Below are 11,653 nucleotides of genomic sequence, written 5' to 3'. Positions count from 1 at the left end.
CTGGGTCGTTTTTCTGTCTCTCTGCAGCAACAGTTGAAATTTTTTGGTTTCCCCGTGAACAGCCCCGTAGTGGTAGTGGAATGTTGCTGTTTCCTGAAATGGCTGCCGTTTGTTCGAGATGTTGTCTTTTCCGCCTGACAGGCACCACTTTTCAGGATTTTGTGCCGAAATAGCTCAGTTGGGAGAGCGTTAGACTGAAGATCTAAAGGTCACTGGTTCAATCCCGGGTTTCGGCATCATTGAACGGGTGTTTTCGGGACACATGTTTAGAAATGCTGTTTGAGTTTATTACTAAATTCCCTATGAAGTTACGTTGGAACCCATATGTTTTACCGTTGGTTGTTTGTTGAATGAATGGATGACTGGACAAAGACACTGTTCACAGGGAGTTGATGACGGAACGTTGCGGCAGTGGTTCTGCCCGATGTGGAAGGACCTCGGAGCAGCTCTGCTGGGTCGTTTTTCTCTCTCTCTGCAGCAACAGTTGAAATTTTTTGTTTTCCCGTGAACAGCCCCGTAGTGGTACGTGGAATGTTGCTGTTTCCTGAAATGGCTGCCATTTGTTCGAAATATTGTCTTTTCCGCCCTACTGGCACCACGTTTAGAGCTTTTGTGCCGAAATAGCTCAGTTGGGAGAGCGTTAGACTGAAGATCTAAAGGTCGCTGGTTCAATCCCGGGTTTTGGCATCATTGGACTGGGGTTTTTGGTACACATGGTTTGAAATGCTGTTTGAGTTTATTACTAAATTCCCTATGAAGTTACGTTGGAACCCATATGTTTTACCGTTGGTTGTTTGTTTAGTGAATGGATGACTGGACAAAGACACTGTTCACAGGGCGTTGATGACGGAACGTTGCGGCAGTGGTTCTGCCCTATGTGGAAGGACCTCGGAGCAGCTCTGCTGGGTCCTTTTTCTCTCTCTCTGCAGCAACAGTTGAAATTTTTAGTTTTCACGTGAACAGCCCAGGAATGGTATGTGGAATGTTGCCGATTCCTGACATGGCTGCCATTTGTTCAAGATGTTGTCTTTTCCGCCTGACGGGCAACACGTTTTGGGCTTTTGTGCCGAAATAGCTCGGTTGGGAGAGCGTTAGACTGAAGATCTAAAGGTCCCTGGTTCAATCCCGGGTTTCGGCATCATTGGACTGGTGTTTTCGGGACACATGGTTAGAAATGCTGTCTACATTTATCGCTAAACTCCCTATGAAGTTACGTTGGAACCCATATGTTTTACCGTTGGTTGTTTGTTTAATGAATGGATGACTGGACAGACACTGTTCACAGGGAGTTGATGACGGAACGTTGCGGCAGTGGTTCTGCCCGATGTGGAAGGACCTCGGAGCAGCTCTGCTGGGTCGTTTTTCTCTCTCTCTGCAGCAACAGTTGAAATTTTTGTTTTCCCGTGAACAGCCCCGTAGTGGTACGTGGAATGTTGCTGTTTCCTGAAATGGCTGCCGTTTGTTCGAGATGTTGTCTTTTCCGCCTGACAGGCACCACTGTTTGGGTTTTTGTGCCGAAATAGCTCAGTTGGGAGAGTGTTAAACTGAAGATCTAAAGGTCCCTGGTTCAATCCCGGGTTTTGGCGTCATTGGACTGGTGTTTTCGGTACACATGGTTTGAAATGCTGTTTGAGTTTATTACTAAATTCCCTATGAAGTTACGTTGGAACCCATATGTTTTACCGTTGGTTGTTTGTTTACTAAATTTATGACTGGACGAAGACACTGTTCACAGGGAGTTGATGACGGAACGTTGCGGCAGTGGTTCTGCCCGATGTGGAAGGACCTCGGAGCAGCTCTGCTGGGTCGTTTTTCTCTCTCTCTGCATCAACAGTTGAAATTTTTTGTTTTCACGTGAACAGCCCAGGAATGGTATGTGGAATGTTGCCGGTTCCTGACATGGCTGCCATTTGTTCGAGATATTGTCTTTTCCGCCTGACGGGCAACACGTTTTGGGCTTTCGTGCCGAAATAGCTCAGTTGGGAGAGCGTTAGACTGAAGATCTAAAGGTCCCTGGTTCAATCCCGGGTTTCGGCGTCATTGGACTGGTGTTTTCCTGTCCGTCTCCCGAGGGACTCAGCCTTCGCTGGCCTACCAGGTCTCCCAAGGGATTCCGCCTTCGCCGCCGGCCTTCAGAGGGGTTTCGCCTTCGCCGCCAGCCTCCAGAGGGGTTTCGCCTTCGCTGCCGGCCTCCAGAGGGGTTTCGCCTTCACCACCGGCCTCCAGAGGGTTTTCGTCTTTGCCGCAGACCTCCAGTGAGTCTTCACGGTCCTGTCCGTCTCCCGAGGGACTCAGCCTTTGCTGTCCTGCTCGGCCTCCAGAGGGATTCCGCCTTCGTCGCCGACCTCCAGAGAGTTATCGACGTCCTGCTAGGCCTCCAGAGGGGTTTCGCCTTCGGCGCCGGCCATCAGAGGGGTCTCGCCCTCACCGCTGGCCTCCAGAGAGTCTTCGACGACCTGCTCGGACTCCATAGGGTCTCCGCCTTTGCCAACCTGCTCGGTCTCCAGAGGGGCTCCGCCTTCGCAGACCTGCTTGGTCTTCAGAGGGGTTTCACCTTCGCAGACGGTCTCCTAAGAGTCCTCAACGTCCTGCTCAGCCACCTGAGGGGCTCTGCCTTTGCCGTACTGCTCAACCTCCTGAGAGTCTTCGCGGTCCTGTCCGCCCTCCCGAGGGAATCGGCCTTTGCCGGCCTGCCCGGCCTCCTGAGAGTTCTCGACGTCCTTCTCAACCTCCTGAGGGGTTTCCGTCTTTGTCACTGCCCACAGCCCGGTCCCCAAGCCTTGCTGCCGGCAGTCCAATTCCCCAAGTCACGCTGTTCTCAGTTCCCGAGTTCCACTGTCCTCAGTTCCCCGATCCCTGACTTCCACTGTCCTCAGTTCCTGAGCCCGTGGTCTCTTGTTCTCCCTCCGCCCTTCCAGGGTTGACTTTTGTTCGTCCCTCCTCCGTACCCCTTCCGCCCTTCCTGGGCCGTTTTGCCCTATTCTGTGGACAATTTGTTTTGTTTTGTTAAGGGCCGTCTGGTAGCCGTCCCTTGAGGGAGGGGTACTGTCACGTCTAGTCCCTGTGTCAAGTTTCTTTGTTTAGTTGGTTTCATGTTTTCTGTTGGTTTTCCCATTTCTTGTTTTATTTTGAAGTCTCTCTGTTCCCTTATGTGTAATCTCATTTTACTTTCTGTCTTTTGGTTTTCCCACCCTTGTGATTGTCTGATGTGTTTCACCTGTTCCCCAGCCCTAGTGTCACCTGTCCCTTGTTATCCCTCGTTTACTTGTGTATTTAGTCCCTGTGTTTTCTGTGTCTGTTGTTGGTGGATTGTCATTTGTCAGCCATCCTGTGTATTGCTGTGATTTTGTGTTCCTGGAGTTTTTCCGCGTGTCCTCCCGTGTTCCTGTTTTCTCTGGATTACTTTTCCTGCTTACATGTTTGTGAGTCTCCTTGTGTTTCATTACAATTATTGTTTATTCAGACTGCTGCTTACTCCTCGCCTTCCTGCATTTGGATCCAAGCCTGCATTCTGACAATCTCTTTGAGTATGGCTATAATGGCAGTAAGGACTTATGTTTTTCTTATGTTGTTTGTGTTATGTTGATTATTATATTGACTTTTCACTGTGTGTTCTGTATCATGACAGCTGGACATTATCATGTTGAAGTCGCACAAAGCGATGAGTGACGGGGAATGGCTGGCACGCCTGCAGAGGTTTGCCAGCTCAGGAGTGTGGCCGTCTGGAGAGGGCAACAGACCTGCTCCTCGACAGAGGAGGTGGTATGAACTATACCAGAAGGTAACTAGCTAATAACATATCTATTAAATTCAATATTGATAGATGATTGATAGTTATATTATAGTTATTATTGAGACGCCATACATAAAATGGTGTCATAATTGTTCTTTATGGTTACAGATAGAAAAGTGCCTGCTTCAGTCCAGGGGGCAGGTCACTCTCTGGGGGAAATCTCACACCTGCTCGTGTGGATTTCACAAGGTGCCTTCGATTATCATACATTTTCACATTGTATAGATTGAATGCAATAGATGCAATATCAGTGTGCCTGAATAAATTAACATCTGGAAGGTCATATAATATATGTTGTATATATTTAGGAGGACCAGAAGTGGGTGGCTGAAGCCCTGTTTCGGGTAAATGGCAAAGGAAAGCTGGGGCTGAAGGACAGCCTACAGCTGTGGTACAACCCTCCACCTCCAACTGTCTTATACCATCAGGCTCCCACTCCAGACAAGTTCTTCTCCCACCTGGTCTGGATGCCCTACAGGCTGTGGAAGCTACACCTCCAGTGCACCAACCCTGTATGTGTCGGGCATCAGTTGTGTGGTGGTGGACTGCACAGGAGGGTGCGACAGGTGCTGGACATCGACAACTACTACAACATGGTCACAGAGACCCTTATCTGCCCCAAGTGCAGGTCCAGCTACCTGTCCTGGGGACACACCGTGCTGCAGCAGTTAGACCTGGCCCATCGGTCCGAGTTCAGGGTCATCCTCACACGCAAGTAATTATTTTGAGCTGATATTCACTTATGTATGAACTTTTTAAGACCTTTGACAGTATTTCCTACAAAAAGTTGACCTGGAAATTTTACTTGAATTTATGTTTTTTTCCTCTTCATACATGCCTGTGACCGGATTGGGTCAGCTCATAGGTCAATTGAAGGAGAACCACAGCGAGGAGTGGTTACAGCGGGTGGGTCGGTACACCTCAGAGTGTATGGGGTTTCTTAACAAACCCGGCCTCCAACAGCTGACATTTCAGGAACCTCCAGCACCTGTGGAAGTGCCGAGCTACAAGTGGCTCCTCACTGTGTACAGCAAGGACATCCTCACCAGGAGACACAAAGCTGCAGCAGCGGTTTAGTGGCTGGCCAGATGTCATTATCCGCCTCGACATCTGGCATTTCATGCGATGTCTGGCTGGAGGGGTCAACTGATGCCCATCAGCTGTATCCTATATTTATGGCGAGGCTCTTGGCATGCATTTTGAATGGGATGCTGGGGACCTTGCCGAACTGCAAAGGGCCAAGAGGGAGGAGTTGACCAAACAAGGCTGGCCCACTCCGACGGATGCAGAGGTGGACAAGCGCATCTCCAAGGCAGAGCTGGCACTCCACTGTAGGAGAAGGACATGGAGGAAGGACAACACCATCAGCCTCCTGGACATGCTGATAGGAGAGCTTAGCGGGCCCAAAGGCAAAGACACCATGGGTGTTCTGCTCTTTGACACTGTGCGGATGCAGCACTTGTTGGCTGCATTCAGGACCCCCCGCATGTGCAGCTCTACACGGAAACAGGGATGGTTACCTAGGGTGGAATGGCCTTGAAGACCTATAGGTGCACCAGAGGTTCAACGTCGCTGGAGTCCTTTCACTGCCACCTGGCCAGATTTATTCCAGGTTCGCCATCGCAGAATATACCACACCTTGTCATTACTGTTTATTTCATTGCAATTAACATTTCCCCCCCCTTGTGCCCCCAGTAATGGTAAGGTTTCCTATGGTAGTCAAGTTGACACTTAGTTATAATAGTAATATAAGTTCTAAAAAGCAGTTTTATGTTTCCAGCCACCCTCTGCCACACAGCTGCCCGCTGCCCAGCTGCCCTCCTCCCAGGGTCCACCTGCTCCTGTGCTGTATGCTGCCCAGCCGCCCTCTGCCGTGCTGCCCGCTGCCGTGCTGCCCGCTGCCCAGCCGTCCTCTGCCATGCTGCCCCCTGCCCAGCTGCCTGCCACACAGCTGCCTGCTACCCAGTCGCCCTCTGTCCAGTTTCGACCTGCTCCAGTGCTTCTGCCCACTACCCAGCTGCCCTCTACCCAGGGTCCACCTGTTCCAGTGCTGCCTGCTGCCCAACCGCCCTCTGCCCTGCCTGCTCCAAACAGTCCTGTGCCCTCAGCAACGGTAAGGTTTCCTATGGTAGTCAAATGACAAACTCACATTCCCAATCATTTTCCAATGCCCATTTAAATGAAAACAAAAATGCATATGTACACCCACCTAACCACCAGTTATATATTTCCAGGCTGTTGGTGGAAACGGCATTCCAGGATTGGAAAGAGTGGATGAGTTGGCAGAGTATCTTGTCGAACTGAGGCCCTAAAGCAGCCTTGTACTGAGTCCACAACAAGTGGCAACAATTATCAGCTTGTGGCAGAACCTGGAGCAGTTCAATAAAGAGAGGGTGAACTATGCTGCTCGACATCAGGACAGGCTCGTTACAGGGAAGTTTAGGTCGCCAAAAAAGAGGGCTGCCTTCACTCCTGGGGTCGACAGCACTGGGATCCAGTGGCTCTCTGACTCAGTGGCCTAACTGCTGTCGCCTTGTAGAGATGACCTTTGTAAGGCTGTGTAACATCCACCGCAGCCCCAAAAATAAATGCACAAAGGCACAGCATCTCTATCTAGGTGGGACCTCGTTCTCAGGGATTATAGAAAAAGTAGGCAGCTAATCCTGAGTAACTCAGAGGTAATGCAGCACATCACACTCCAGCTGGTGGAGGTCAACCAGAGGACACTCATCACGTGGCACAATGAGGGTCTAAAGGTTCAGGACTTGTCGGTGCTTTTGCAAGGTCTGCAACTACATGTGGCTCGGCCAATCACTTTTGATACACTGCCTCCAGCACGAAGTGCAGCCTGTCACACCTCCACAGTACAGCCACCAAATACACACATACAAAATGCCGCCAAACACAGCTGGGCAGGTGAAGACCAAGCTCAAAAACATTCAGCCCTCTGCCTCAGCTACCTCAGCCCCTTTGGCAACAGAACCTCTGTTGCCCAGATTGCTTCTGCCCAAGCCAGCACCAGAGTCTCAGTTTGTGTTGCCACATCCTACAGTTCTACAGTACACAATGCCCATCACTAACCCTATAGCATGCGCTCCCACGTCTCCCATGCCCCCTCCACCTGCAGAGACAACAAAACGCAAGTACACCCGTACTGTGACTACCAATTTGTGTCAAAAATGTGGCCAGTTTTGTACAGGGGAAACTGGCCATAACCAATATAAAGGGAACATATACTGCCCAAACACAGAGCATAACCAAAGAGGAGTGGCTGCGAAGAATGAGGCAGTTACAGTGCATTTACTTTGCTAGAGCTACTCTCCATAAATGTAAATGTTTGTTTTAATAAATACACTTTTTTTGTAAAATCTGGTGTGTTGTATTGATTCACAACCAGGTGTAATTAGGTTAAATGTAATTACCTTTTTTATGGAGTTGTATTTGAATCCAGTAGGCATAGTTTCTTGCAGGCTGAATATAATATAGGCCTATAACAGTGTAGTGTGAATGATGCAACTACTCTAAAAAGCAATAAGAAACAAAGGACATAGCATAGTCAGTGCAGTTCATGCAGTTTTAAAATGCAAATAAAAGTATTTTGGATTCAAGTTTAAATTGTTATACTCATACAAGAAACATAACATAGTATTAGTCAATTTATTGATTGCAAAGCCTTTCTTTCACCTTTTCCCCCCTTCTCCCCCTTCTTATACAGACAAATGTTCCCCAGCTTAAGATGTCTTCATTGATCACACTTCTAATTATGGGATAGGAATTATGGAAATAGTTTGCTGTTGAATTTGATGGGTAATGTACAGTTACATTTTTGCCTACTGTAATGTGAAAACAGTGACGCAAGCAGATCATCTTTAGCACTTCAACGGGTAATTGTGAAACACGTATCTTACATTGTTTGGTCTTGGACTAAGTGATTGTTACAATAACTTAACTGAAATAATTGCTCTATGATATGTTTAGGTGACTTACAGTAAAAAGTCAGATGAATGTGAGTAGCACAAGGTTACCCATGGAAAATGTGGTACGGCGATGGTGGTGTGTGTGTGTGTGTGTGTGTGTGTGTGTGTGTCAAGTATAAAATTAAGTTGAATAAGGCAGTGAACTACATATACATAGGTATATGTATGGTTTTATTATTTCTCTTTCGGACTAACCTACCTTATTGCCCAGGGGAAGGTGAGTCATACAAACAACCACACACAGTGACCTGGAAGGACCTGCAATAGAATTTAATCCAGTGTTAATCCAGACGTCCACACCTTGTGTGCCTCTATCTCTGCTCTGTAGCCTTAATGTTCAACAGCACAAAGCTAATCCTGGCCTTTCACAGTCAGGAAATGAGAACGGTACAATGCCCCAAATGTCTTTAGGTATGTTCAACAAGCCTTGCATAGTGAACTGACTTCCAACTGAGCAGCCTGAAAGAGCTGGGCTTCCAAAGAGGCTTTCAAAAGTTGATTATTATTTTTTTTTTTAAATACATACATTTTTTGTTTGCTCATACAACAATTGTAATAATAATGCATAATATACTTCTGTAGGTGTTACTACGCGGTAATTGAGTTTACTTAAAGCTATAGTGCGTATCTACATAATACAAGCCTTCAGTTTTTGCGCACCACCCCCACCCCTCCATGCTTGTAGCCATGGAGGACATGGAGGATTAAAAAAACATGATGGACTCTTCAGAAGAGGTATTATCTTCACTTCTGTCTTCTTCTGCACGCGAAAGTCGTCGGACTACACCATTTTTTTTGGTCTTAATTAGCTTTGTATCAACTCATTTGGCAATGCCTTGAATGTAACGGACGTTTATTATTACAAAAACGATCACTAAAGCTTTAAGCTGGCCAATACATTAATAATTAATTTATTTTATTATGGCCTTGGTCTGTGTCAGTCCTATATTACTGTTAGAACAAACCTGTAACTCCCTAAAAGCTGCCTTGATTATAGTGATGGCCAAATGAAGCTTCATGAACCATTTTTATTTATTTTCTGAGAAGACAAGATTTTAAAAAAGGCTCAAGGAATAGCAATTTAGTTAGTTTAGGTTTCAAGCCTTGTTCAGGTAAGGCTCAGGTGGTAAAGTGGTCTTCTACCAATCGGAAGGTTGGTGATTGGATTCCATGTCGAAGTGACTTTGGGCAAGACACTGAATCCCAAAATGCTCTGCCAATGCTGTGCCATTGGTGTGTAAATATGTGTAAATGTTTATCTGATTAGCAGGTGGCAGCCTCAGTGAATGTGTGTGTGTGTGTGTGTGTGTGTGCGTGCGTGCGTGTGTGTGTGTGTGAATGGTACCTGTGCTATGTAAAAGCGCTTTGAGTAGTCATTAACACTAGAAATTTGTTATATAAATGCAGTCCATTTACATTTAGTGGGCTCAGAAAATAAAGAAAATGGTTCATTAAGCGACATTTGGCCATCACTAATTGATTGTGATTTTGGGTGAATGAAATATGATTCATGGGCCCTTTTCTTATGGAGTACATCAGTGTATCATTGGCTTCACCGGCACACAGTGGTGTATTGTTATTAATCAGAATCACTGTTCAATAGATGTAGACTATATAAATGAATTAGTGTAGAGACATTTAGCAGCACACATAGTCATTATGCATTTCTACTAATTGGTGTGTTGTCCAAAATCCCCATGTGAAATATGGCTATGCTTTTAAAATATAGCTACATGCTATGATTAACATCTTAAAGGTATTAAGCCTCAATACAGTAGCTTGTTCATTTCATGCTAAAATATTAAGATTTTTTGAAAAAACTGTAATACATTTGTAGCTCTTATGAATTTATTTAACAAAATTTAAAAAAAAGCTGTCGTCAACAGGGTTTACAAATTGTATACTGGAGGTGATATATAGGGGTTACCGGTTAACGTTTAACGCCATTTAACGATTCAAAAATGTTAAATATTCCTTTAATGTGTGTGATATGTTTCCCTCCTGATCTGACTTTTTCTAAGTACCTATTCTGCATGTTCCTATATTGTTTTTTATAATAATAGAATAGAATTTTTCTCACAAAAAACAATATTCACTCACATGCACTTATAATCACCTGTAATCACACTACAAGGTATGTAGGCCCATAGTATTCATTTTTTCTATGTGTAAAATATTAGAAATAAATGCAAAACTAATCACACTTCCTGTCTCACTATAAAAGTTGTGTCCAGACACGGGAGTCCCGTCTGTGCACTATACGCATATTAATTACCTTTAGAAATGTTTTATATGTAAAGCAAATCATTTGAACAAAATACTTAATTTAACAATAACAAGACAGGTCTATGGTCGGAAATGTCAACTCTGAAAGATATAACGTTATTTGTAGGGATCACAATTCAGAAAATGTCACGATTCTATATCAATTTTCAGGCTCAAGATTCGAATCAAAATCGATTTTTGATTCAAAAAACGATTCACAGTATGTAAATGTAGTTACTTTTCCCATGTCATTGCAGTAGACATACAATTTAAAAAAAAAATATGAATCGATTTTTGGAATTCTATGAATCGATTTTGAATCAGTAGAGCTTGAATCGCGATTCGAATGTGAATTGATTTTTTTGCACACCACTAGTTATTTGCTCTATGAAAGACATTGACAAAGACGAAAACTAAGGACATTTACTTGATAATTTTATTTAATTTTAGTTAGTTTTGCAAACAGACATTACAGTTTTAGTTAGTTATCGTTTTTTGTAATGCCTCATTTTTATTTTTATTTCAGTTTACGACGATGTTTTTTCCCACCTAGTTTTCGTTATTTTGTTCATTTTCGTTAACGAAACGAACTTGCAAATAACACATGGTTCTTCCACTGATTAATGCAGCTGTAAGTCTGTGACCACTTACTGTCTACTTGTTTTAACTGATTACCTGTTTCACTGCTTGCAAAGCATTCTGGATGTTACTTGATGCAATATGAACTTTAGTTAAGTAAGAAAATAGTATTGATGCATAGTTGATAATTAAGTTGCTGGTAAAATAAGAAGTAGATAAGTTGGAAATACAGAATATGAGTGGCCAAATCGCTGCAGCACAAACATATATATCATATCTTTTTTATTCCATGCGTTCTTCTTCCTTGTCAAAACCTGGCACCTACATTACCCACAATGCAACTTGACTGCCGACAGTTCAGACAGAGATTCAGGTGTGTTATGCTTGTAGCAGCTAATGTAGCCTCAGGCAGAGAGGAGGAGCAGGCTACACAGGCCTGGTAACGTTACATTTTTCACATATGTAGTACTCTTTGATGTGTTAAATTGGTGAAATTCCCCTTTAAAGCTGTATTGGTGCATGGAAACAACCTATTTTAACCTTACACCCAACTATTCACAAGCCTTATTAAGTTGTTTCCGATTAGTTTTCCAAATATCACTAAAATAATTGTTTTTCTTTTGTGTACCCTAGTAGTTAAAAACTGCGACATAAGTAGGAATAGTAGCAGTCATAGTCCAAGCAGCATTAGTGGTAATGGTGGTAATGGTATTAGAAGCAGGAAGGGTGCTAATGCTACTAGTAGCTGTAGGAGTGACAGTAAAAACAGTAAAAGCAGCTGCTGTAAAGCAACACATGTATAACCAGTTTCCTGCTGTTTGAACTTCAATGACACCACAGCAACAGAAGGAGTGAAATGCTTTTCTTTCTTCAATCTCCTCTCATTCCCTTATCCAGTCAAAAACCGACTCTCCCAAGGTGACCCTGTCTCCCTTGCTCTCCTCCCTCCCTTTTCCACCCTCCCTCTTTCCATCACACACTTCCCTAATACTCTGTCAGTCAGAAAAGAGCCTCCCGGAAACGAGAGTGAGAGGTGTGG

General features: G+C 44.6%; 1 non-coding gene across 1 annotated transcript; it reads left to right on the top strand.

Moving 5' to 3' along the window:
- The first annotated feature begins 1,964 nt into the window (after positions 1–1,964).
- On the top strand, positions 1,965–2,037 carry trnaf-gaa. Its single transcript has one exon. It is a non-coding gene; the product is annotated as a tRNA-Phe (tRNA).
- Positions 2,038–11,653: the final 9,616 nt, after the last annotated feature.

Source organism: Sander lucioperca, chromosome 1 (genome assembly GCF_008315115.2).
Source record: "Sander lucioperca isolate FBNREF2018 chromosome 1, SLUC_FBN_1.2, whole genome shotgun sequence".
NCBI lineage: Eukaryota > Metazoa > Chordata > Actinopteri > Perciformes > Percidae > Sander > Sander lucioperca.
Note: the sequence above shows the minus strand (reverse complement) of the source record. Positions and strands in the feature narration are given on the sequence as shown.